At 37.9% G+C, this 23,887-nt stretch overlaps 1 protein-coding gene across 5 annotated transcripts in view; it reads left to right on the forward strand.

Moving 5' to 3' along the window:
* The window catches only part of LRAT (lecithin retinol acyltransferase), a 156,409-nt gene that overhangs the window by 30,557 nt on the left and 101,965 nt on the right, over window positions 1-23,887 (forward strand). Inside the window, exon 4 of one of the 5 annotated variants that reach the window (XR_011467493.1) lies at window positions 19,375-19,939. The exons of the other annotated variants lie outside the window; for them this stretch is intronic. The gene's annotated coding sequence lies outside the window, so the exon portion shown is untranslated. Of the gene's footprint in view, window positions 1-19,374; window positions 19,940-23,887 lie in introns of those variants that run through there. 5 annotated transcript variants of the gene reach the window in all.

Consider the following 23,887-nt stretch of genomic DNA (forward strand, 5'->3'; position numbering starts at 1 on the left):
ATCCATACATGACTACTGGAAAAGCCATAGCCTTGACTAGACAGACTTTGTTGGCAAAGATATGTCTCTGCTTTTTAATAGCTGTCTACGTTATCATAACTTTCCTTCCAAGGAGTAAGCGTCTTTTAATTTCATGGCTGCAGTCACCATCTGCAGTGATTCTGGAGCCGAAAAAATAAAGTCTGTCACTGTTTCCATTGTTTCCCCATCTATTTGCCATGAAGTGATGGGACCAGATGCCATGATCTTAGTTTTCTGAATGTTGAGCTTTAAGCCAACTTTTCCACTCTCCTCTTTCACTTTCATCAAGAGGCTCTTTAGTTCTTCTTCACTTTCTGCCATAATGTGGTGTCATCTGCATATCTGAGGTTATAGATATTTCTTCCAGAAATCTTAGTTCCAGCCTGTGCTTCATCTAGCCCAGAGTTTCTCATGATGTAGTCTGCATATAAGTTAAATAAGCAGGGTGACAATATACAGCCTTGAAGTACTCCTTTCCCAATTTGGAACCAGTCTGTTGTTCCATGTCCAGTTCTAACTGTTGCTTCCTGACCTGCATACAGCTTTCTCAAGAGGCAGATCAGGTGGTCTGGTATTCCCGTCTCTTTAAGAATTTTCCACAGTTTTTTGTGATCCACACAGTCAAAGACTTTGGCGTAGTCAATAAAGCAGAAATAGATGCTTTCCTGGAACTCTCTTGCTTTTTTGATGATCCAGCAGATGTTGGCAGTTTGATCTCTGGTTCCTCTGCCTTTTCTAAAACCAGCTTGAACATCTGGAAGTTCATGATTCATGTACTGTTGAAGCCTGGCTTGGAGAATTTTGAGGATTACTTTACTAGTGTGTGAGATGAGTGCAATTATGCAGTAGTTTGAACATTCTTTGGCATTGCCTTTCTTTGGGATTGGAATGAAAACTGATCTCTTCCAGTCCTGTAACCACTGCTGAGTTTTCAAAACTTGCTGTAATATTGAATGCAGCACTTTCACAGCATCATCTTTCAGGATTTGAAATGGCTCAACTGGAATTCCATCACCTCTACTAGCTTTGTTCGTAGTGATGCTTTCTAAGGCCCACTTGACTTCACATTCCCGGATGTCTGGCTCTAGGTGAGTGATCACACCATCATGATTATCTGGTTCATGAAGATCTTTTTTGTACAGTTCTTCTGTGTGTTCTTGCCACGTCTTCTTAATCTCTTCTGCTTCTGTTAGGTCCATCCCACTTCTGTCCTTTATTTTGCCCATCTTTGCATGAAATGTTCCCTTGGTATCTCTAATTTTTTTTGAAGAGATCTCTAGTCTTTCCCATTCTATTGTTTTCCTCTATTTCTTTGCACTGATCACTGAGGAAGGCTTTCTTATCTCTCCTTGTTATTCTTTGGAACTCTGCATTCAAATGGGTATATCTTTCCTTTTCTCCTTTGTTTTTCACTTCTCTTCTTTTCTCAGGTATTTGTAAGGCCTCCTCAGAGAGCCAGTTTGCTTTTTTGCATTTTTTTTCTTGGGGATGGTCTTGATCTCTGTCTCCTGTACAATGACATGAACCTCGATCCATAGTTCATCAGGCACTCTTGTCTATCAGATCTAGTCCCTTAAATCTATTTCCCACTTTCACTGTATAATTGTAAGGGATTTGATTTAGGTCATACCTGAATGGTCTAGTGGTTTTCCCTACTCTCTTCAATTTCAGTCTGAATTTGGCAATAAGGAGTTCATGATCTGAGCCACAGTCAGCTCCCGGTCTTGTTTTTGCTGACTGTATGGAGCTTCTCCATCTTTGGTTGCAAAGAATGTAATCAATCTGATTTTGGTGTTGGCCATCTGGTAATGTCCATGTATAGAGTCTTCTCTTGTGTGTTGGAAGAAGGTGTTTGCTATGACCAGTGTGTTCTCTTGGCAAAACTCTATTAGCCTTTGCCCTGCTTCATTCTGTACTCCAAGGCCAAATTTGCCTGTTATTCCAGGTGTTTCTTGACTTCCTACTTTTGCATTCCAGTCCCCTATAATGAAAAGGACATCTTTTTTGCTGTGTTAGTTCTAGAAGGTCTTATGGTCTTAACAGAACCGTTGAACCTCAGCTTCCTCAACATGTGATATTGAATGGTTTGCTTTGGAAGCAAACAGAGATCATTCTGTCATTTTTGAGATTGCATCCAAGTACTGCATTTCAGACTCTTTTGTTGACTATGATGACTACTTCATTTCTTCTAAGGGATTCTTGCCCACAGGAGTAGATATGATGGTCATCTGAGTTAAATTCACCCATTCCAGTTCATTTTGATTCACTGATTCCTAAAATGTCGATGTTCACTCTTGCCATCTCCTGTTTGACCACTTCCAATTTGCCTTGATTCATGGACCTAACATTCCAGGTTCCTATGCTCTTTACAGCATCGGACCTTGCTTCTATCACCAGTCACATCCACAACTGGATGTTGTTTTTGCTTTGGCTCCCTCTCTTCATTCTTTATGGAGTTATTTCTCCACTGCTCTCCAGTGGTAGGTTGGGCACCTACCAACCTGGGGAGTTCATCTTTCGGTGTCCTATCTTTTTGCCTTTTCATACCGTTAATTTTCACGTTCGTATTATGGCCTACCTCGGTGAAATGTTCTTTTCTCCCAGAATCAAAGACAAGTCTTTTCCTTAGTATTAAAAATGATTGTGTTTAATATTTAGCATTACTAAATGACCATTGTAGAGCCAAACTAAGGTTACAAGCTATATCTCTAAATTACCCTGGATTTCTACTGTTTATTTATCATTTTTAATTGTTTCATGTTTCTTAGTGAAAAAAAGGTTAACTTTATAAATTAAAGGCTCCTTGAAAGCTGAGGCCCAAGTCTCCCCTGCCTGGGTTTATAATAAGCAGTAAGCGGAGGGAGGGGAAACGCAGTGGATCACCAATGGAATGAGCTGTGCTGTAGGCTGAGGCTCACTAGGGACCAGAGAAATCCCACTGGACAGGAATCGCATGATGTGCAGTTCTCCTTAGCCACCACAGCTCCTGCAGTCTCACTTCAACTTCTTATCCTTGAATATCACCTGGGATTCTCATCACTCTCACATCAGACGGACACAGAGAGCATTTCCAGACTTTTTGAAAAACAGTATCTGAATCTCTACACCAAATCTTCATCCATTCCTCTCAGTATGATTTCTTTCTTTGGACCCCAGATATCATCTGTATTCAGTGCTTATTACACACTAATAAATCACTGTGTTATTTCAAAAGGTGTAATGTTAAACATAAAGCTAGAATATGCAAAACACATAGTTTTTGGGCAATTATTATACATCACAAGTACTGTTTGATATACTGTAGTCTCTTTTCCTTAGGTTTTTCTTCTGACTCCCATGAACCATAGGTTTGCCTGCTTTTACCTAGTCACAATATAGGATTCCCCATACTAGAATGTTTTCCTAATGGACAGTCCATCCAATCCAAGCCCCTTGGCCCAGTGTGTGTATGTGTGTGGTGGGGTAGTCTTCTTTGGTTCCGTGGCTGAATAGCTGGTACACAAAATCTGCAACCAACAGCGTTTCCTCTTACCTGACATCATTTGTGACTTTTCTCAGGCCTCTATTACTGAAATTCCAGCTCAGTGACTACTAATAGGGTTTTGTTTTAAAGTGTTCTAAATTCTGTTCTAAATATTTTAAATTCTCTCTCTCTCTTTCTACAATTTTTTAACAAATAAAAGAATAATTGTTTCCAAATACAATACCATTTTTTCTAAGCAAAATATGGAAAAAAGCTTGACATTTTTGGAATGAGATCAATGGCATGTATTAGAAGATAGTTGACATGAGGTGGTTAAGAGATTTTTTTTTTTTTAAGTTTGCTCTTAATTCGTGTTTTACAATTTGACCAAAAAATAACTTCATCAGGTATTCAGCTAGCAATTAACTTCAAGATTAGTTTGCCACCTGGAAACAGTGTCTTCTACCCACTTCTGAATCATTTACCTGTATCCCTCCCATGGCACTAAATGATTTCAACCTTGTATTATTTACTTATTTATATATTCATTTTATTCCATATTTCTTCTATTGGATTGTAGCCTTCTGAAAACAAAACTTTTGTTTGGTTAATTAGTGTCTTTTATAATCCTTAGCATAGCATCTTGTAAATGATAAATACCAAATTAACAGCTATTGAGTGAATGAATGAATAAATGGCATGATCTGTTAAAACCAATTAACAATACAACATGGAGAAAATATTGACATGCTGGAATGTGCTTTTCAACTTAAGAAGCAAGTTATAGCTTTAAAGCTCTGTTGTAAAGCTGGGGTCACACATTTGACAGAAGAATGAGAACCAGTGAGTTCCACCCTTACTCAATCCATTTAGCATGCTTCACTGAACTCTATACTAGTACTTTATAGAAAGAAAATGTTTTTAATCTGGAAACCCAGCAATTATGTCCTAAATTTTATATACCTGTTCACCATTATTTTCCTTGAAATTATTCTCCTAGACATTCTCAAAATATGTGAAGGTTTTACACAAAATAAAACCTCAATTTTTGCTTCAGCAATTCGAGTAATATTGGCTAATGTTTGTTCAATTAAAATTTTTTTTCAATGACAGTAGAGTCGGACATGACTGAGCGACTGAACTGAACTGAATTTTCTTTCAACTCAAACATTTTTCTTGGCTTCCTGTGTTCTTGAATAGCATTTTTAGCAACTGCAAATTAAAAATCATCTCTTATCAGGTAAATAGGAAGGTTATATTTATTTACTATTTCTGACATTTCACTCTTTTTTCTATATCTCTATATTACTGTTCTTAAATATGTAGTTTAAGCAAATTATTCAATACAGTATATGACAGCTGTTGTACTTTAATATCAGAGTAACCAAAATGGATCTACAGCTTCTTCTGTCAAAACAGCCCCAAGGATGCTATAGTAGGCACCTTCCTTGTAATCATTGTTGCCATTATGCATTGCACACAGTCTTTTAAAATTTGTAATTTTTATTCATGAAGCTTAAAGATGCTTTGGTCACAATGCAGTATAATGTAGCTGCAATTAGTTATATTTATTCTTTTTTTTACTTTAGTCTTTAGTAAACTCCCAGTGAACTTTTACCTTGTAAATGACCTGATATGACATATTTGAACTTACAATGAACTTTTATTCTCTGAGAAATACAACAGATGGAAAATAAGCAGATTTTTCAAATATTTTTAGATGCAGTATTTTGACATGTTTAACAGAGTCAACAAGGCCAACTATCTCTTTCCAGTGTTTACTTTGTTGGCTTCATGGTACTGCAGGCTGTTTGGTTACATTATATTCCCAAATTCAGAGGTTCCATTATATTTTTGTTTGACCAGCATCTTGATTTAAAACCAGTACTTGTATATTCATTTAAAGATGAAGCTAACTGTATCATAAGGTGTAACAAATTCTAAGAAAACTTTGTTTGATCTATTGAAATATGGTTGTTTCAAATCACTTAGATACTAGGGGCTTTTAAAACATCCATTCCAGATTTTGGAATATGAATCAATTATGTTTTACCTTTGAATGGTTTGCAACTAGGAATTCAGTTCAAAATGCACATGGTTTCTGAAGGATCACTTGGGAAAGGAAGGGGAAAATGAACTGAGCATGAGCTATTGTGTTACTGTTGCTGTGGTGAGAGATAGTCTCCTTAGAGGTTTTTAATCTTTATAACTCTCTTCTGAAGTAGTTATCCTGCTTGTTTTCCAAGAGGGAAGGGAGACAGAGGTTGAGTCACTTGCTGGAGAAGTGACAAGCTCAGTTGGGAATTAAATCCAGGTCTCCCAGGCTTTCAAATCCTTGTACCTTTGAAGGATGAATTGTTGACAGTTTCATGCTCCCACAAGCAAAATGCTTTCTTTGATCAATAGACACTAAAGATAAAGGTGTGATAAAATGATAATACTTTTGTAATCTTTTTTTGAGAATTTTAGTTTACTTCTTTGTATTTATTGCACAGTATTTATAAATGAATTAGATTGAAAAACTCTCAGAATGCTCTCAGTGATATAAAAATAGTAACAACATTTTTGCTTCTCTTGAAAGTTTTGTTGTTTGCAAAAAACTACGTATACATGTGTTACATTTACCAATAATGCAAGCATGTATATTATTTATACATTGATATGCATCTCCTTGCTCAGAATCAGTTCTTATTAATGCCCACTTTATTCTCAGACCATAATTTATTCACACTGAAGAGTATTTTAGATGTATTTTTAGTTCAGAGGGAGATTATACTTAATGGGCATAGATATGTATAAAACAACACACAACTGCATTTATAAGATCAGAATGTGAACTCTGTTAAGCTGTAATTAGCCCAAGTTTCCTGACACTTTACTTAGTAATGACAGTATCATTGGCAAAGCTGATAAAGACTTTGTGTTTCACAAGGATATGTTCAGAAGCTGAAAAGGCCTGTTGTGGTCTGGTCAGTGATGTAATTAAAATGAAGAGCAACTTAAAATAAGTTGTGTTACTCATTTTAAGGGAATTACTAATATTCTGTATTCTTTAATTTTTAGTTCATTTTTATAAACAATTTTTCATTAAAAATTATGAACAGGTTTTATATTAAAATAAGTGATGCTGTTTCTCTCTCCAGTGTTTAGATATTGAAGGTGGAGCATTGCAGGTTCAAGGAGCAAAGGAGTCTCTTCCTTCTTCCTCTTATAAGATCTTTTCACAGGTGTTATTTTGTTGTCTGTTTAGAGTTCAGGGAGGAGGTGCATAAATTTGCCTCTATACAACACATAGGGGATTTAGTTAGGCATGAAAGCATTTTCTTGTAGAAAGTGGGGAAAAAACATGGTAGGAGAATAAGCCCACAGAATATCTTTGGTTTCTTGGTATTGGTTAAGAGTAATTGGTATATATAAATTGCAAAACTTATGATTACACTTTATAATAAGGCAGTTTCTTAAATTTAAGATAATCATCATTTACTCAAATTTATGGGTGTGTAGCCATGAAATTAAAAGACGCTTACTCCTTGGAAGGAAAGTTATGACCAACTTAGATAGCATATTCAAAAGCAGAGACATTACTTTGCCAACAAAGGTTCGTCTAGTCAAGGCTATGTGTTTTCCTGTGGTCATGTATGGATGTGAGAGTTGGACTGTGAAGAAGGCTGAGCGCTGAAGAATTGATGCTTTTGAACTGTGGTGCTGGAGAAGACTCTTGAGAGTCCCTTGGACTGCAAGGAGATCCAACCAGTCCATTCTGAAGGAGATCAGCCCTGGGATTTCTTTGGAGGGAATGATGCTAAAGCTGAAACTCCAGTCCTTTGGCCACCTCATGTGAAGAGTTGACTCATTGGAAAAGACTCTGATGTTGGGAGGGATTGGGGCAGGAGGAGAAGGGGACAACAGAGGATGAGATGGCTGGATGGCATCACTGACATGATGCACTCCATTATCTGTATATATCATGGCATATTTCCAGTACCCTCCTGTGGGACACTTAGATTGTTTCCAATAGAGTATTTTCAAATTCACGGCCCAAGTAGAGTAAAAAGCTTGACTGGCATCTTGAATAGCAGGAAAATGTAAAACCACAAAAACATTTTTCTAAAGTCAAATGTAGTTGTAATTAGTTATTTAATTATTTGGCTAGTGAAAAATTTTAGTAATTTATTAAATTTAGTGTTTACACAAAAGTAGTTTTTAAAGAACATATTTCTTATAATGAACTTTGTCTCAATTTACTCTTGAATTGCTAGTCTTTTGTTTGTTTTTATTACTTAGTAATTGAGATATCCCTCCATAGGTGGGCCAGTTTCTTCATATAGTTTTAATTGGTAACTAATGGGAAAGGACTATGTCTAGGCTGTATATTGTCACCATGCTCATTTAACTTATATGGAGAGTACGTCCTGTGAAATGCCAGGCTAAATGAAGCACAAGCTGGAATCAAGGTTGCTGGGAGAAATATCAATAACCTCAGATATGCAGATGACACCACCCTTAAGGCAGAAAGCAAAGAGGAATTAAAAAGCCTCTTGGTGAGGGTGAAATAGGATACAGAAAAGCTGGCTTGAAACTCAACATTCAAAAAACTAAGATCATGACAACTGGTCCCATCATTTCATGGCAAATAGATGGGGAAACAATGGAAACAGTGAGAGACTTTATTTTTTTGGGGGCTCCAAAATCATGGCAGATGGTGACTACAGCCATGAAATTAAAAGATGCTTGCTCCTTGAAAGAAAAGCTATGACAAACCTAGACAGTATATTAAAATAAAGCAGAGACAGAGATATTACTTAGTCAACAAAGGTCTGTATAGTCAAAGCTATGCTTTTTCCAAGAGTCATGTATGGATGTGAGAGTTGGACTGTAAAGAAAGCTGAGCACCGAAGAACTGATGCTTTTGAACTGTGATGTTGGATAAGACTCTTGAGAGCCCCTTGGACCAAAAGGAGATCAAACCAGTCAATCCTCAAGGAAATCAGTCCCGAATATTCATTGGAAGGACTGATGCTGGAGCTGAAGCTCCAGTACTTTGGCCACCTGATGCAAAGAGCTGACTCACTGGAAAAAACCCTGATGTCGGGAAGATTGAAGGCAGGAGGAGAAGTAGACAACAGAGGACACTGGTTGGATGGCATCACTGACATGATGACATGAGTTTGAGCTAGCTCTGGGAAATGGTCAAGAACAGGGAAGCATGGCATGCTGCAGTCCATGGGGTTGCAAAGAGTCAGACACTACTGAGTGACTGAATAACAACACAATATCTGTACTAATGCAAGCAATAATTTTGAGTTGCTTTAAACTCTGTATGATTGACCTATTCTCTGCCATATATGTCTATTAAAAAATAAAACCACAACTTGAATTAAAATAATTTTTTATTTTTATTTATCCAAGTTTCTACAGTGAAACTACATTTTTGTCATAATTCTACCCCATACCCCCATTTATATTGTTAAAACTTCCACTTTACCTCTATGAAAATCACTATCTCATTTAAGAAAATGTAAGATCAAATTGCCAGCATTTGTTGGATCATGGAAAAATCAAGGGAGTTCCAGAAAAACATCTACTTCTGCTTCATTGACTACACTAAAGCTTTTGACTGTGTGGATCACAACAAACTGTGGAAAATTCTTAAAGAGATGAAAGTACCAGACTACCTTACCTGTCTCCTGAGAAACCTGCATGTGGGTCAAGAAGCAACAGAACTGAACATGGAACAGCTGACTGGTCCTTGGGAAAGGAGTAGGACAAGGCTATATGTTGTCATCTGTTTACTTATGTGCAGAGTACATCATGTGAAATACTTGGACTGGTTGAATCATGAGCAGGAATCAAGATTGCCAGGAGAAATATCAACAAACTCAGGCATGCAGATGATACCACTCTAATGGCAGAAAGTGAAGAGAAACTAAAGATTCTCTTGATGAAGGTGAAAGAGGAGAGTGAAAAAGCTGGCTTAAAACTCAACATTCAGAAAACTAAGATCATGGCATCTGGTCCCATTGCTTCATAGCAAATAGAAGAGAAAAAAGTGGAAGCAGTAACAAGTTTTAGTTTTTTGGTCTCCAAAATCACTGAAGACAGTGACTGCAGCCACAAAATTAAAAGACACTTGCTGCTTGGAAGGAAAGTTATGATAAACCTAGACAGAGTATTAAAAAACAGAGACATCACTTTGCCAACAAAGGTCCATATAGTCAAAGCTATGGTTTTTCCAGTAGTTATGTATGGATGTGCGAGTTGGACCATAAAGAAGGCTGAGTAAGCCAAAGAATTGATGCTTTTGAATTGTGGTGCTGGAGAGGACTCTTGAGAGTCCCTTGGACTACACGGAGATCAAACCAATCAGTCCTAAAGGAAATCAATCCTGAATATTCATTGGAAGGGCTGATGCTGAAACCGAAGCTCCAATACTTTGGCCACCTGATGTGAAGCTCTGACTCACTGGAAAAGACCCTGATGCTGGGAAAGATTGAAGCCAAAAGGAAAAGGGGTGGCAGAGGAAGAGATGGTTAGATAGCATCACTGACTCAATGGACATGAATTTGAGCAAACTATAGACCCAGGTTCAATCCTGGGGTCGGGAGATTCCCTGGAGAAGGGAATGGCAACCCACTCCAGAATTCTTGCCTGGAAAATCCCATGGACAGAGGAGTCTGGTGGGCTACATCCCATGGGGTCATAAAGAGTTGGACATGACTTAGCAACGAACACACATACATAGGAGATAGTAGAGGACAGAGGAGCTTGGCTTTAGTCCATGAGGTCACAAACAGTTGGATACAATTTAGTGACTGAACAGCAAGCGGCAACAAACTTTATTTTTGTACTTAGAATAGATAAAATAGTTTCTGATCAATAGTTCCATGGCCCATTCTAGGGCATATTATTGTTGGCACAGATTAATACCATTGTTTATATCTGTAACCTTATGTCATCAGGTAAATGCTTGTTACCATGATGGTGTTAGAGCACCTGCTATCTGCCCAATGGGAGGGCCAAAAGCCACTGAAAAAGAAAGGAGGACAGCTCAGAGTATTTTGAAAACGTTTGTGTGAAACAAAAATGAGCTCTCCCATGTAACTAAATTCAAGACATGTTAGCAATCAAAATGTTTCACAGGAATCATGATTATTTTATAACATTATCTAATACATTATTTTATAACAAAATATTTTATAACATAATATTTTATACATATTAACATTTTCCCCTCCGGTACTCACACAGTCATCCAGCACATTTTAAGTGACAGTTTCTGATACAAATGAGTTCTGTGCCAACAGTTTTAGAGTTTAGCCTGCACAGTTATCTGGGAACAAGTAAGTATTAGAAAAGTTTCATGGATAATTCTGAATTCTACTAGAAAACCTATACATTTTTTTTCTCTTAACCTAAAGATTATGTTCAGAAAGTTAACATCCTGTACATAGACAATAGAATCAGAAGTAATATTGTCAAAAATTTGACAGTTTTGTTGGTAACTTCAACTGTTTGGTGTGTGGAGACCACTTAGTTTGTCCCAGAAATTTTTATTTTCTTTTAAAAAATCCAGGTAAAAATTTTTATAATATTTCTATAACCAAATTTAACTAATAACTTTTATAAAATTGCTGATGCTTAATCAAAACATTTCCATCCTATCTGCAATAGTAATGTGCCCCTCCATGTCTTATATTTAAACCATGTTATTGAGTTAATCAAGAGACTCTGGATGAAAAGATTCAAGCCCCTTTTAATAAAAATAAGTAAGCACTGGTGAGAGAGAAGAATAGACGAATTAGCGCTAATTTTTTCTTTCATAGGGAAGGAGTCATCAAATCATTTTATTCTTTATCAACAATAATGATCAGAAAACACTTAAAAATGCAAAAAATATAAACATGAAAACGAATGAAAATAGTGCACCATCCCTTCAGTCAATATTGAATCAGTGTTTTGTATTTATTTGTTTATTTGACCGCATGGCCCGCAGGATTTTAGTTCCCCAGTCAGGGATTGAACCCAGCCCCTGTAGTGAAAGCACCAAGTCTTATGCACTGGACCACCAGCGAATTCCCTCAAAGTATTCTTAAAGAGGACTACAATTTGAATTTGTAAGACTAAACAGATTATTAATTAATTAACCCTCTCTTTCAACTAACCATTACTACAGGGCAAGCACTCTGGGTCCTGGCTGTGCCCTGGACAGACAAAGTTGCTGTCTGATGGATGGAGCTCAGTATGTGGGTAGACATTAAACTAATAACTCACAAATCAAGAAACATATTTTGAAGAAATACTAAGAGTGCTATGAAAATGAGTAATAAGGGAACATAGTTTTTTTTTCGGCTGGACCTTGCAGCTTGTGGAAACTTTAGTTCCCTTATCAGGGGTTGAACCTGGGCCACAGAGGTGAAAGTGCCCAGTCCTAACCACTGGACCACCAGGGAATTCCCAGGGAATTTAGATTAGATTTAGTGTTAGTTTAGATTTAGTGTTAAAGAAGGTTTTGTTAAGTGATGTTTGGATAGAGAAACCTGAACGATGAGTACCTGCTTAGGCACTTAAATAAAATGAAGGCAATGAAAACATGTGGCACACAGTGTTCAGTATGTGTTGTTGAATGAATGAATGCTGCTCTAAAAGTCAGAAAACAAAGCAAACACTAAAACGGAAAGCATAAAACAAGATCTCAGAAGTTATTGCAAAAATCATAGCTGTGCAAACAAACAAATAATACCAAACTTCCCAAATAAGGAGATGAAGTCTTAACTAAAATCAAAGTCCCACTAAGTATTATGATGCACACTAAAACAATGCAAGAGCTAGAAATATCAGAATATGCAAGGAACAAGAAGGAGGGCAAGGAAGCAGAAATGGAGGAGGAGAAGGAGAATGAGGAAGACAAAAGTTGGGAGAGATGATCTGAATAGTAAAGTAGTGGCTTCCCCAGGCTTCCCAGATGGCACTAGTGGTAAAGAACCCACTGCCAGTGCGGGAGACACAAGAGTCAAGGGCTCAGTCCCTGATGGGGAAGATCCGTTGGAGGAGGGCATAGCAACCCACTCCAATATTCATGCCTGGAGAATCCCTGTGGACAGAGGAGCCTGGCGGGCTATGGTCCATAGGGTCTCAAAGAGTTGGACATGACTGAAGTGATTTAGCATGCGTGCAGTGGCTTCATGGTACAGAATTCACCTGCCACTGCAGGAGACATGAATTCGATCTCTGATCTGGGAAGATCCTACATGCTGTGGATCAACTAAGCCAGAGCGCCACAACTATTGAGCCTGTGCTCGGGAGCCCGGGAGCCACAACCACTGAAGCATGCATGCCCTGGAGCCCATACTCCACAAAAGAAGTCACTGCAATGAGAAACCTGATCAGTGCAACTAAAGAGTAACCCCTGGTCCCCACAACCGGAGGAAAACCGGCACAGCAATGGAGACCCAGCAGAGCCAGAAATAATTAAATAAACTTATTAATATTAAAGCAGGATTCAAATGGCATAAAAATGTACCTACACAGTAAAATAAGGTAGTCATGCACTGTCATGCATAAATAACATAGAATTAATATGTTTAAGTCAGCACTATTAGATCTGCAGCAGAAGATTTCAACAGCTCTTAATATTTATCAAGTTGATTAAAAAGAACATAGAGTATTAGAACATAAGTGTTGAATTAATAGCTACAGATAGGGTATTTTCCCCCTATAAGATAAGTATGCCAAGCATCCTCAAGATTATTTCCAAGCATCCTCAAGATTACTATAATCTATTTCAGAGAATAGAAATTTTATAGGTCCAATTCTTTGATCATATGTAATAGATTAATAATTAAACTTTAAGCTAAACCCCAAACTCTAGTCTCTTAAAAATACAAAAGGTACTTGTACATATAATTACTGGGTCAAATAGGAACTCTTTAATTTTAGACTATTTAGAAAATAAGGACACTGAGGCTATAATATGTCAGATGCTGTGGTTTGAAGTTAAAACTACATTCAGGAGGGCCTCATGGCCTTTAATACCCTAGATTGCCCTGCTTTGACTGTAATTGTTATTTAAATCCAAAGTGGATGACAAACCAAAACTAAGGGATCATTGAAGTTGATCTAGTGTAAATTCAGGAATATTTTAAAATCACATTTACTTTGCTGCAGAACTCAAGTTTGAAGAAACTGGTTTGGAGGATTATAGTGAGGTTCATGTTTTAGGATCTGAGTAAACATTGGAGCACAAGCTAAAGAAAATTTTAATAGAGTGGGTAGAACAGGAGATTTCTCATTCCAGTGCAAATTAGCAGGTTGATATACAGTAAGTTCCCTACATATGATCCTGGAAGTTGTGGACTTTTCAAAGCTGTGGACATGCATTCACATGTTCAGTCACATAAGTTAGTTCACGTGTCTGGTGTACATTGTCACCTGCATACAACCTCTGCAAAAGGCTGTGCTTTTGTGCACTGTACTGTACCACACTGTATAAGTGGCTTCCCAGGTGGTTCAGTGGTAAAGAATCTGCCTGCCAGTGCAGGAGCCGCAAGACACGCAGGTTTGATTCCTGGGTTGCCAAGATCCCCTGGGGTAGGAAATGGCAACCCGCTCAGTATTCTTGCCTGAGGAATCCCAGGGAAAGAAGAGCCTGGAGGGCTACAGTCCATGGGGTCACAGGGAGTCGGGCACGACTGAGCCATGGAGGACACATGCATCGTACAGAGCGCGGTAGTGCAGTATTTTTATTTTAAGCCCCGGATGTCCAGATGCATGCATAAAAGCAACAGTAATGTGGCTGGAACTACTGTACTTTTCAAGATTCTGTACTTAAGATTGAAAATGTTTTCTCTATTTTTGTGCTTTTTTAATGTAGTATTTCTGTGAGAAGTATTATAAACTGATTACAGTATAGTACACTATAGCCAATTGTGTTAGTGGGGTACCTATGCTAGCTCTGTTGGACTCATGAACAAACTAGACTTACGAACCCGCTCTTGGGACAGAACTCATTTGTATGTAGGGGACTTACTGTATTCTTAATTTGTATACGAAAGTATTTATTGTAAAGGTTAGCCTAGTTAAGTTTTAATGGGTAATTAATTTGGGGTTACTTCTGTTTTACAGTGTGTATATATTTTTTAATTTATATTTTTAAAACAAGTTTATAGTCCAATTTGAATATTCTGTGTGCCTATGGCAAAACTTACCACAATTCCATTCCCTTCCTTCCTTGTTCGAACTTTAATATTTGAGTTATGTTTAGGCTCTTGGGTGTCACATATATTGTTTTCTTCAAAACTTTTTAGAGTTGTGAATTTAAATTTTTAACTTCTACTTTGTTCTTACTATATGTTGTTTGCTCTTTAGAAGTATTATTTTTTCTATTCTTGCTGGAAAATATCTCACTATTGACTAAAAAGGGGTCAGTGATTTAGAATTAAGTGTTTGTTTTTATTAAAAAATTCAGCATATAAAGTATGTCAATATCTATTATAAGTTCAGTTCAGTTCAGTCACTCAGTCGTGTCCAACTCTTTGCGCCCCCATGAATCACAGAACGCCAGGCCTCCCTGTCCATCACCAACTCCCAGAGTTCACTCAGACTCACGTCCATCGAGTCGGTGATGCCATCCAGCCATCTCATCCTCTGTCGTCCCCTTCTACTCCTGCCCACAATTCCTCCCAGCATCAGAGTCTTTTCCAATGAGTCAACTCTTCACATGAGGTGGCCAAAGTACTGGAGTTTCAGCTTTAGCATCATTCCTTCCAAAGAAATCCCAGGGCTGATCTCCTTCAGAATGGACTGGTTGGATCTCCTTGCAGTCCAAGGGACTCTCAAGAGTCTTCTCCAACACCACAGTTCAAAAGCATCAATTCTTTGGCGCTCAGCTTTCTTCACAGTCCAACTCTCACATCCATACATGACCACTGGAAAAACCATAGCCTTGACTAGATGGACCTTTGTTGGCAAAGTAATGTCCTTGCTTTTCAATATGCTATCTAGGTTGGTCATAACTTTTCTTCCAAGGAGTAAGCATCTTTTAATTTCATGGCTGCAGTCACCATCTGCAGTGATTTTGGAGCCCCCAAAAATAAAGTCTGACACTGTTTCCACTCTTTCCCTACTTCCCATGAAATGATGGGACCAGATGCCATGATCTTTGTTTTCTGAATGTTGAGTTTTAAACCAACTTTTTCACTATCCTCTTTCACCTTCATCAAGAGGCTTTTTAGTTCCTCTTCACTTTCTGCCATAAGGGTGGTGTCATCTGCATATCTGAGGTTATTGATATTTCTCCTGGCAATCTTGATTCCAGCTTGTGCTTCTTCCAGCCCAGTGTTTCTCATGATGTACTCTGCATATAAGTTAAATAAGCAGGGTGACAGTATACAGCCTTGATGTACTGCTTTTCCTATTTGGAAGCAGTCTGTTGTTCCATGTCTAGTTCTCACTGTTGCTTCCTGACCTGCATACAAATTTCTCAAGAGGCAGGTCAGGTGGTCTGGTATTCACATCTCTTTAAGAATTTTCCACAGTTTATTGTGATCCACACAGTCAAAGGCTTTGGCATAGTCAATATAGCAGAAATAGATGTTTTTCTGGAACTCTCTTGCTTTTTTGATGATCCATTGGATGTTGGCAATTTGATCTCTGGTTCCTCTGCCTTTTCTAAAACCAGCTTGAACATCTGGAAGTTCACGGTTCACATATTGCTGAAGCCTGGCTTGGAGAATTTTGAGCAGTACTTTACTAGCGTGTGAGATGAGTGCAATTGTGTGGTAGTTTGAGCATTCTTTGGCATTGCCTTTCTTTGGGATTGGAATGAAAACGGACCTTTTCCAGTCCTGTGGCCACTGCTGAGTTTTCCAAATTTGCTGGCATATTGAGTGCAGCACTTTCACAGCATCATCTTTCAGGATTTGAAATAACTCAACTGCAATTCCATCACCTCCACTAGCTTTGTTCCTAGTAATGCTTTCTAAGGCCTACTTGACTTCACATTCCAGGATGTCTGGCTCTAGGTCAGTGATCACACCATCGTGATTATCTGGGTTGTGAAGATCTTTTTTTGTACAGTTCTTCTGTGTATTCTTACCACCTCTTCTTAATCTCTTCTGCTTCTGTTAGGTCCGTACCATTTCTGTCCTTTATTGAGCCCATCTTTGCATTAAATGTTCCCTTGATATCTCTCATTTTCTTAAAGAGATCTCTAGTCTTTCCCATTCTGTTGTTTTCCTCTATTTCTTTGCATTGATTGCTGAGGAAGGCTTTCTTATCTCTCCTTGCTACTCTTTGGAACTCTGCATTCAGATGCTTATATCTTTCCTTTTCTCCTTTGCTTTTCACTTCTTGTCTTTTCACAGCTATTTGTAAGGCTTCCCCAGACAGCCATTTTGCTTTTTTGCATTTCTTTTCAATGGGGATGGTCTTGATCCCTGACTCCTGTACAATGTCACCCATTAGAAATCAATTTCATTAATTTAGTCCAAGATATATTGAGGTTATTTTTAAAAATATGAATCGCTAAATTAAATGAAGTATGAAAATGTGTCATTAAATTATGGACAATTAATTTAACCTTGTGTAGGTAGTTTTTTCTGTATTTATACATTTATTGCAGCAGCATTATTATACATACATCCTGTATAAGCTTTCTGTTCACATCTTTAACCCTTTTAGGACCTTAAAATCCTAATAGGCATATTTATCATGATGTGACCATCTTATTGGTGCCAGAGCATTTGTAGATATCCTGGCTTATCGTGATTGCTTTCACTTAAGTATCAGTCAAAGGTGGAAAAGTGTCAGAGAAATAACGGTGACAAAGAACAATGGGCAGTAACTGCGGGGCTGACGAGTGTCAGGTGCTGTTCTGAGTGCGTTACTTGTGTTGTCCTTTGGCTCTTACCATCTTTCCCGGTAGGTCTGTTAGCATATCTGTTTAAAAATGAGGAAACTCGGGCACAGAGAGTAATTTGTGGTCTAACAGCTCTGAGGGACAGCACCAGATTTTGCACCCACTACCGTCTAGTTCTAGCATCTGTACTTTGAACCATTAGGAGCAAGAGTTTCATTTTAATGTGGCCTAAGGCCTTTATGACTGAATTATTAAGGCTTGAATAATATTACAAGGTAATTTATTAAATTTTAGAAGAGGAAAAATAATACTGTTATTCATAGTCCAGATATATTAAATAGCTCAAATATCTGTTCAAAACTTTAGTAAGATTCTTTTCTGTTTAGAAATTTCAGAAATTTTCTCTTCTATATTAAATAGTAGGTAAGTTCCACAGGATATTAACTAAATGTTTTATTTCAATAACACTTTTAGAAAAAGAATTCTTGGTTTCATAATTTTTGCAGTTTATTACTCATTTCATTTTATAAAACTCACAAAATAGCAAAACTCTTTGTGTTTCATTTTGTATGACTAGTGTGTGGTAAGGCCAGGATATAAACTAGGGGCCATTTAGAATTATATAGGAAATTTTAGATGCTTGATAAAATCCAGAAACAGGAAAAAATGTCCAAGAAAGTGAACTCGGCTCAGTCGTGTCTGACTCTTTGCAACCCCTTGGACTGTAGCCTACCAGGCTCCTCTGTCCATGGAATTGTCCAGGCAAGAATAGTGGAGTGGGTTGCCATTTCCTTCTCCAGGGGAATCTTCCCGACCCAGGGATCGAGTCCAGGTCTCCCGCATTGCAGGCAGACACTTTTACCGTCTGAGCCACCTGGGAAGCCCAGAGACAGGAACCAGATGTCAAAGTGTAAATGTTTCACTGTTCATAGAAATATGTGCTCTATTAGTTTCCAGGTGGTTTAATTATCGTATTTAACCCACTGAACTAGAGCTAGTGAGTGCAGAACTTAAAAGGAAAGGTTATTGTGAAAGACAACTTTTAATTTGTTGTTTGGAAGCCTCTCTATTAAAAGACGCTGGAACACAGTATCTATGTCTATTTTTCTTGATGTACCCATGAACATCATTTTAGTCACATAATTAAATTGTCAAAATAGATTCATTAAGTTGGTTTTAGACAGAGGGATTGACAGTAAACCTAAAAGGGAAAAGTAGAAGTTTAATTACCAGTCTTATTAAAATAATTATATCTCATATTTGTACTTGAAGCAATGTTTCACATCTGATGCCACCATATCTGATATCATCATAACAGCTCTGTGCAGTGGTTAGGAAGCTGATATGATCTGCATTTCACTAAAAAGGAAAATTATGTTATGTAGAAATAGACTGACTTAATTAAAGACAAGTAGGTCTTTGGAAGAAGAGGCAGAACTAGTCCTCAGAACAAGTTCCACTCCCTTTTAGTGACCTTCCAAAGAAAATGGTTGCTGAATTCTTAATATTTTAAAATAAGACATTTTATTTGCATACTAATAAGCTATAATTCTGTTTCAAAGTAGGATAATTAATTCATTCTGTAATAAACTATGCAATAACTATAGATCATCTATCAATATGTTGTGGATATTCTTAGGAGAAACACATGTAATTTAAAATCACCTGTTACATGAAGAAAGTAATCAGTATCAAGGAAATAAAAGAAGAAAAATTTCAAAAAAGGAATTTTGCAAATGTAATTTTAGCATTTTTGAAGCGATCATTACCATGTGTCAAGTAGTATTCTCAAGATAAAGTTAATTATTATTAATTTATGAGGGACTCAGAGTGTTATCATCTATTTTTAATAGGATGTTTATTTTTGTGGACATGGATGGCATAATTGGGAAGAGATAATAATAAACCCCTTATAGTAATCATGCAGACTAGAGATATTTATATGGTCCAGAAAATAATCTTTCATGCTATGCAACCACAGATTTGTGCCTTATTTTGACCTATTCATTTGTTAATTTCTACTCTTTGCTAATAGGGTCCCTGGGAAGTAGTCCTTTGGCTTTCAGTACATCATAAACAAACGGGGCTTCCACAGTGGCACAGCAGTGAAGAATCTGCCTCAATGCAGGAGACTCGGGTTCGATCCCTGGGTCAGGAAGATCCTCTGGAGAAGAAAATGGCAACTCACTCCAGTATGCTTGCCTGGGAATCCCATGGACAGAGAAGCCTGATGGGCTGCAGTCCATGGGGTCCCAAAAAGAGCTGGACACGACTGAGCGACTAAATAGCAACATCATAAATAGAAGGCGGCAGTGAAAAACTTTTGAAGAGAAATTGTACCAGCCAGGACTGGAATGGGCAAATATACATATTTTTACAGTAACTCTAAGAATTTGTCCAAGAATCCCTTGCTTTCTTATCACCAGCTCAATTATAACATTCATTACTTAGCCCTCCTAAACTCGGCAATGTGTGCTAAGTTACAAGGACTGTACTGTACTTCCATCCCTTTTGCCTTTGAGCATTTTAATATCTTTTAAACATTCATCTGATGTATACCCCTTCTGGTAATACTTATGAAAATTTTAGAAACCTCCTGACATTAAGTGTGCTGTCGGTATTTTCCCATTATGTGTATTCCAAATGATGGACTTAAGTGAAGTCCCAGATAAAGCAACATGGTAAAATTCATATTAGGTTTGCTGTGCCCATGCCACCACTCCAATCCTGGTTTACAGTCCTTCCACACTCCCATCTACTTCTCCAGAACAGTCTCTTCTGTCCTGGTGCCCTATGATAGGTCTCATGGTGCCACGTGCCATACCACCCCCAGCACACAAGTCCCTTCCCCACGGCTCTCTGGCTCTCTCCTCATACCTGAAATGGTCCTGCTCCAGTCACAGGGCCAGGTCTCTCACGAGCCTTCAGAGTTCTAATCCAGTGAACTCATTCATTCATTCGGACATAAGTTGTGAAAGGCCTTGAGTACCCGCATTTTACATATGGAGAAACAGAGGCTTAGAGAGATAAAGTAGGTCAGATGAGAGAGGGCAGGTGTCCTCCTTTGGTTCCCAAGAAGAGAAGTAAAATGTTCCAGTGACAATAATGTCACAGGAAATGTTCTGTTCTATGGCCACTTCTTTCCTCTTCTTCTACCAATGATTAAAGTGGAGCAGAGAGTTGAATTTCGGCACAGCAAGACTTACATTTTAAAAATTAAAGCAAAGCAAAAATCAGGAAGTGGGACTACATTAAACTAAAAAGCCTCTGCACAGAAAAAGAAACAGTCCACAAAATGAGAAGGCAACCTACAGAAGGGGTGGAAACATTTGCACATATCTAACAAGGAGTTAATTTTTTTAATACATAAGGAATTTGTACAACAGCAGAAAACCAAACCACCCAGTTAAAAACGGGCAGAAGATTTGAAGAGAGATTTTGCCCCAGAAGACATACAAGTGTGGTGCTAGTACATGGAAAGGTGCTCAGTACCACTGACCATCAGCAAAACGTAAGCCAGAGCCACAGGGAGTTATTACCTGTCACCTGTTATAATGGCTAGTATCAAAAAGACAAGCGTGACAGGTGCTTGTGAGGATTTAGAGAAAAGGGAGCCCTTTCACACCAATGTAAACTGGTGTAGCCAAAATAGTAAACAGTATGCAAGTCCTTAAAAAAGTATAAATGGAATTGCCATATGATTTAGCAATTCTATTTCTGGGTATTTGCCCAAAAGAAATGAAAAGACTAACTCATGCACCTACATGTTCCTCACAAAATTATGTACTGTAGTCAAGACATGGAAGCAACTAACTTGTTCATCAATATTTGAATGGATAAAGAAAATGTGATATACACACATGTGAATGTGGATGCACCTTGAAGTTATTAGCCTGAGTCAAATAGGTCAGAGAGAGAAAGATAGATAGTGTATGATCTCACTTATATATGGAATCAAAAACATTGAGCTCCTGGAAACAGAGAGTCAAACGGTGGTTGCCAGGGCCTAGGGGCAGGGGACGTGGGGAGGTGGTAGTTGAAAGGTACACGATTCAGTTCCGAGTTGAATAAGTTCTGGGGATCTAATGTACAGCAGGGTGACTAGAGCTGACGCTGCTGTACTGTAACCTTGAAAGTTGCTATGAGAGTCGAGCTTTAATGCTCTCACCATAACAAGAATTTGGTAATTATGTGAGGCAAAGGATTTGTTAACTCACCTTATTGTGGTAAACATTTTGCAAGATATATAAAATCATCACATTGTGCACCTTAAACTTATACAATGTTGTACGTCAATTATATCCAAATAAAGTCACAGAAAGAATCACGTTAAATTAAAACAAGAAACACATTATGGAAAAAGCAGAGAGGCATATTCACCATAAAGCCAATGAAGCTTAAACTCCAGGATCCCTGATGCATGGGCCCCTTCCTACTGTTGTGCTCAAAGAGGCAGATGTTTTGTAAATTTTCTAAGAGTACTGTGTTTTATCTGCAGGACTCTTATAATCTCTTTCCACTTCCACCAAACTGTAAATTGTAAGAAAGTTTCTTACAACTTTCTTACAATGTAACTTGTTGATTTGACAACAAATACTAACATCAGTGGTGCTAGTGGTAAAGAATCCACCTGCCAATACAGGAAATGTAAGGGATGCGTATTCAATGCCTGGATTGGGAAGACCCACTGGAGGAGGAAATGGCAATCCACTCCAGTATTCTTGCCTGGAAGATTCCATGGACGGAGGAGCCTGGCAGGGTACATGGAGTCTCAAAGAGTTGGATATGACCAAGCACACCTAGCAACAGCACTGACATAAATAAAATAGCATAAAACTCATAATATCACACAAAATAAACCATCAGTTACAAGCCAGTTGAGTGTTGTCATAAAGCATGTAAGATTAACTTCCACAAGAGAATGGCAGTGTTCTGACCTCCTATAGCAAGGGGATGAAAGAAATTTATTTCCCAAACTTAAGCTTACAGGACATAAAAGAGTTGTGAAGCTGAATATTTTTTTCAGAACTATTAATAATAAAGAATACATTTAAATCTGCTTCATTGAAGAATGAAAAACTTTTTAACTATTTACATAGACATTTATATGTAAAAAATTATTTTCATATGAAGAGGCGATCAGATTATACAGCATAGACATGTAGGAAAAGATATTGGAGAAGATATTAAGCAGTTAATTACTAAAAAAATATTCTTTTAGCCATATTCTGTGATATTGGTGATATTTTTCAGCTTTGTAAAATTATAATTTGTGGTTTTTGTTATTAACTTTCATATAAGAGTTTATATTTTTAGTTTTGTATTATTTTCCTTACAAAGTTTCTGCAAATTATATTAGCTTCAGGCCTCACCAAACCTGAATCTGTTCTACTTCTAATTAATGATTCTAACACTTGATTTTTAATGTTAAAATAGTTGTAAAACTTTTTAAAGCCCCAGTTCCTTCTCTTCTTTGAGAACAACAATAAATAATGAATAATGCCTGCCCAGATATCCTATAGGGTTATAGGGTTCTCAAAGAAAGACAAGAGAAGGGGAGAGGGGGAAGTAAAGGGGAGAGAGACAGGAGAAAAGAGAGGGGGAATATATCAGAATACATTTTAAGCTGCAAAGCAGCATCCATGAGCAAAATACAAAGCAATCTCAGTGAACTCTTGCCATAGCATATTATCTATTCCTCTCTCTTCTTTGCAAATTGCTCATCATTTCACTGTTTCCTGATGATTTGGGATTGCCATTTTCAACATATTAAGTGTGTAGACTGACTCTTCCTTTATAATGTCCATTAATCTTCAAAGCTTGAGGGAAAATAAATCCCAGATTTAAGTCCCTGGTTTTTGTTTGTTTGTTTTAGGTTTTGATGCAGTTGAAAACAATTTCTAAGTGATACTGAATTTGGGAAGAAGTTGAGGGATTCTGAGTACTCCTATTAAATCTCCTTATTTTAGGCAAAGTTTTCTTGTTATTTCCTCTAATGGAACATTCAGAGCATCTCGTCTGTTTTCTGAGGTACAACAGGGGATAGTTTGACAGCATTTTGTGTCACAGAGTTACTAGCTTTCTGCATCCAGGATGTGTGCCTTTCCTGCTCAGAGCTCCACCTCCTCCAGTAACCCATTTGTACATTTTAGGCACAGAACCCAATTTCCAGGGACCAAATTCCATGTAAGTCAAGGTTCCTAGTCTTAGCAGAACTCTAGGTAGTTTAAGTAGAAAGAGATTTATTAAAAGCTATTAGATGGCTCCCAGAATCTTGGGAACACGAAGTTTGGGTGCTTCTCAATCAAAGCACAGACACGGAGTGGTACTACGGAGCCACTGCTGCCTCGGGCAGGCAGCAGGGGTGTGTCCGGGTCCACCTTCACTGTCTTGGAAGCACCACACGGCTCCACCACCAGCCTTCCCAGAAGACACCAGCTCCTGCACGGCTGTCACCTCTCACTGCTCATTTCTCATCCAAGTCCTGGCTAGACAGCTCTCCTGGCCACGTGCCTGCACCCTAGCTGCAAGAACACTGAAAAATGTTG

This window comes from Bos mutus, chromosome 17 (genome assembly GCF_027580195.1).
Source record: "Bos mutus isolate GX-2022 chromosome 17, NWIPB_WYAK_1.1, whole genome shotgun sequence".
NCBI classification, from domain to species: domain Eukaryota; kingdom Metazoa; phylum Chordata; class Mammalia; order Artiodactyla; family Bovidae; genus Bos; species Bos mutus.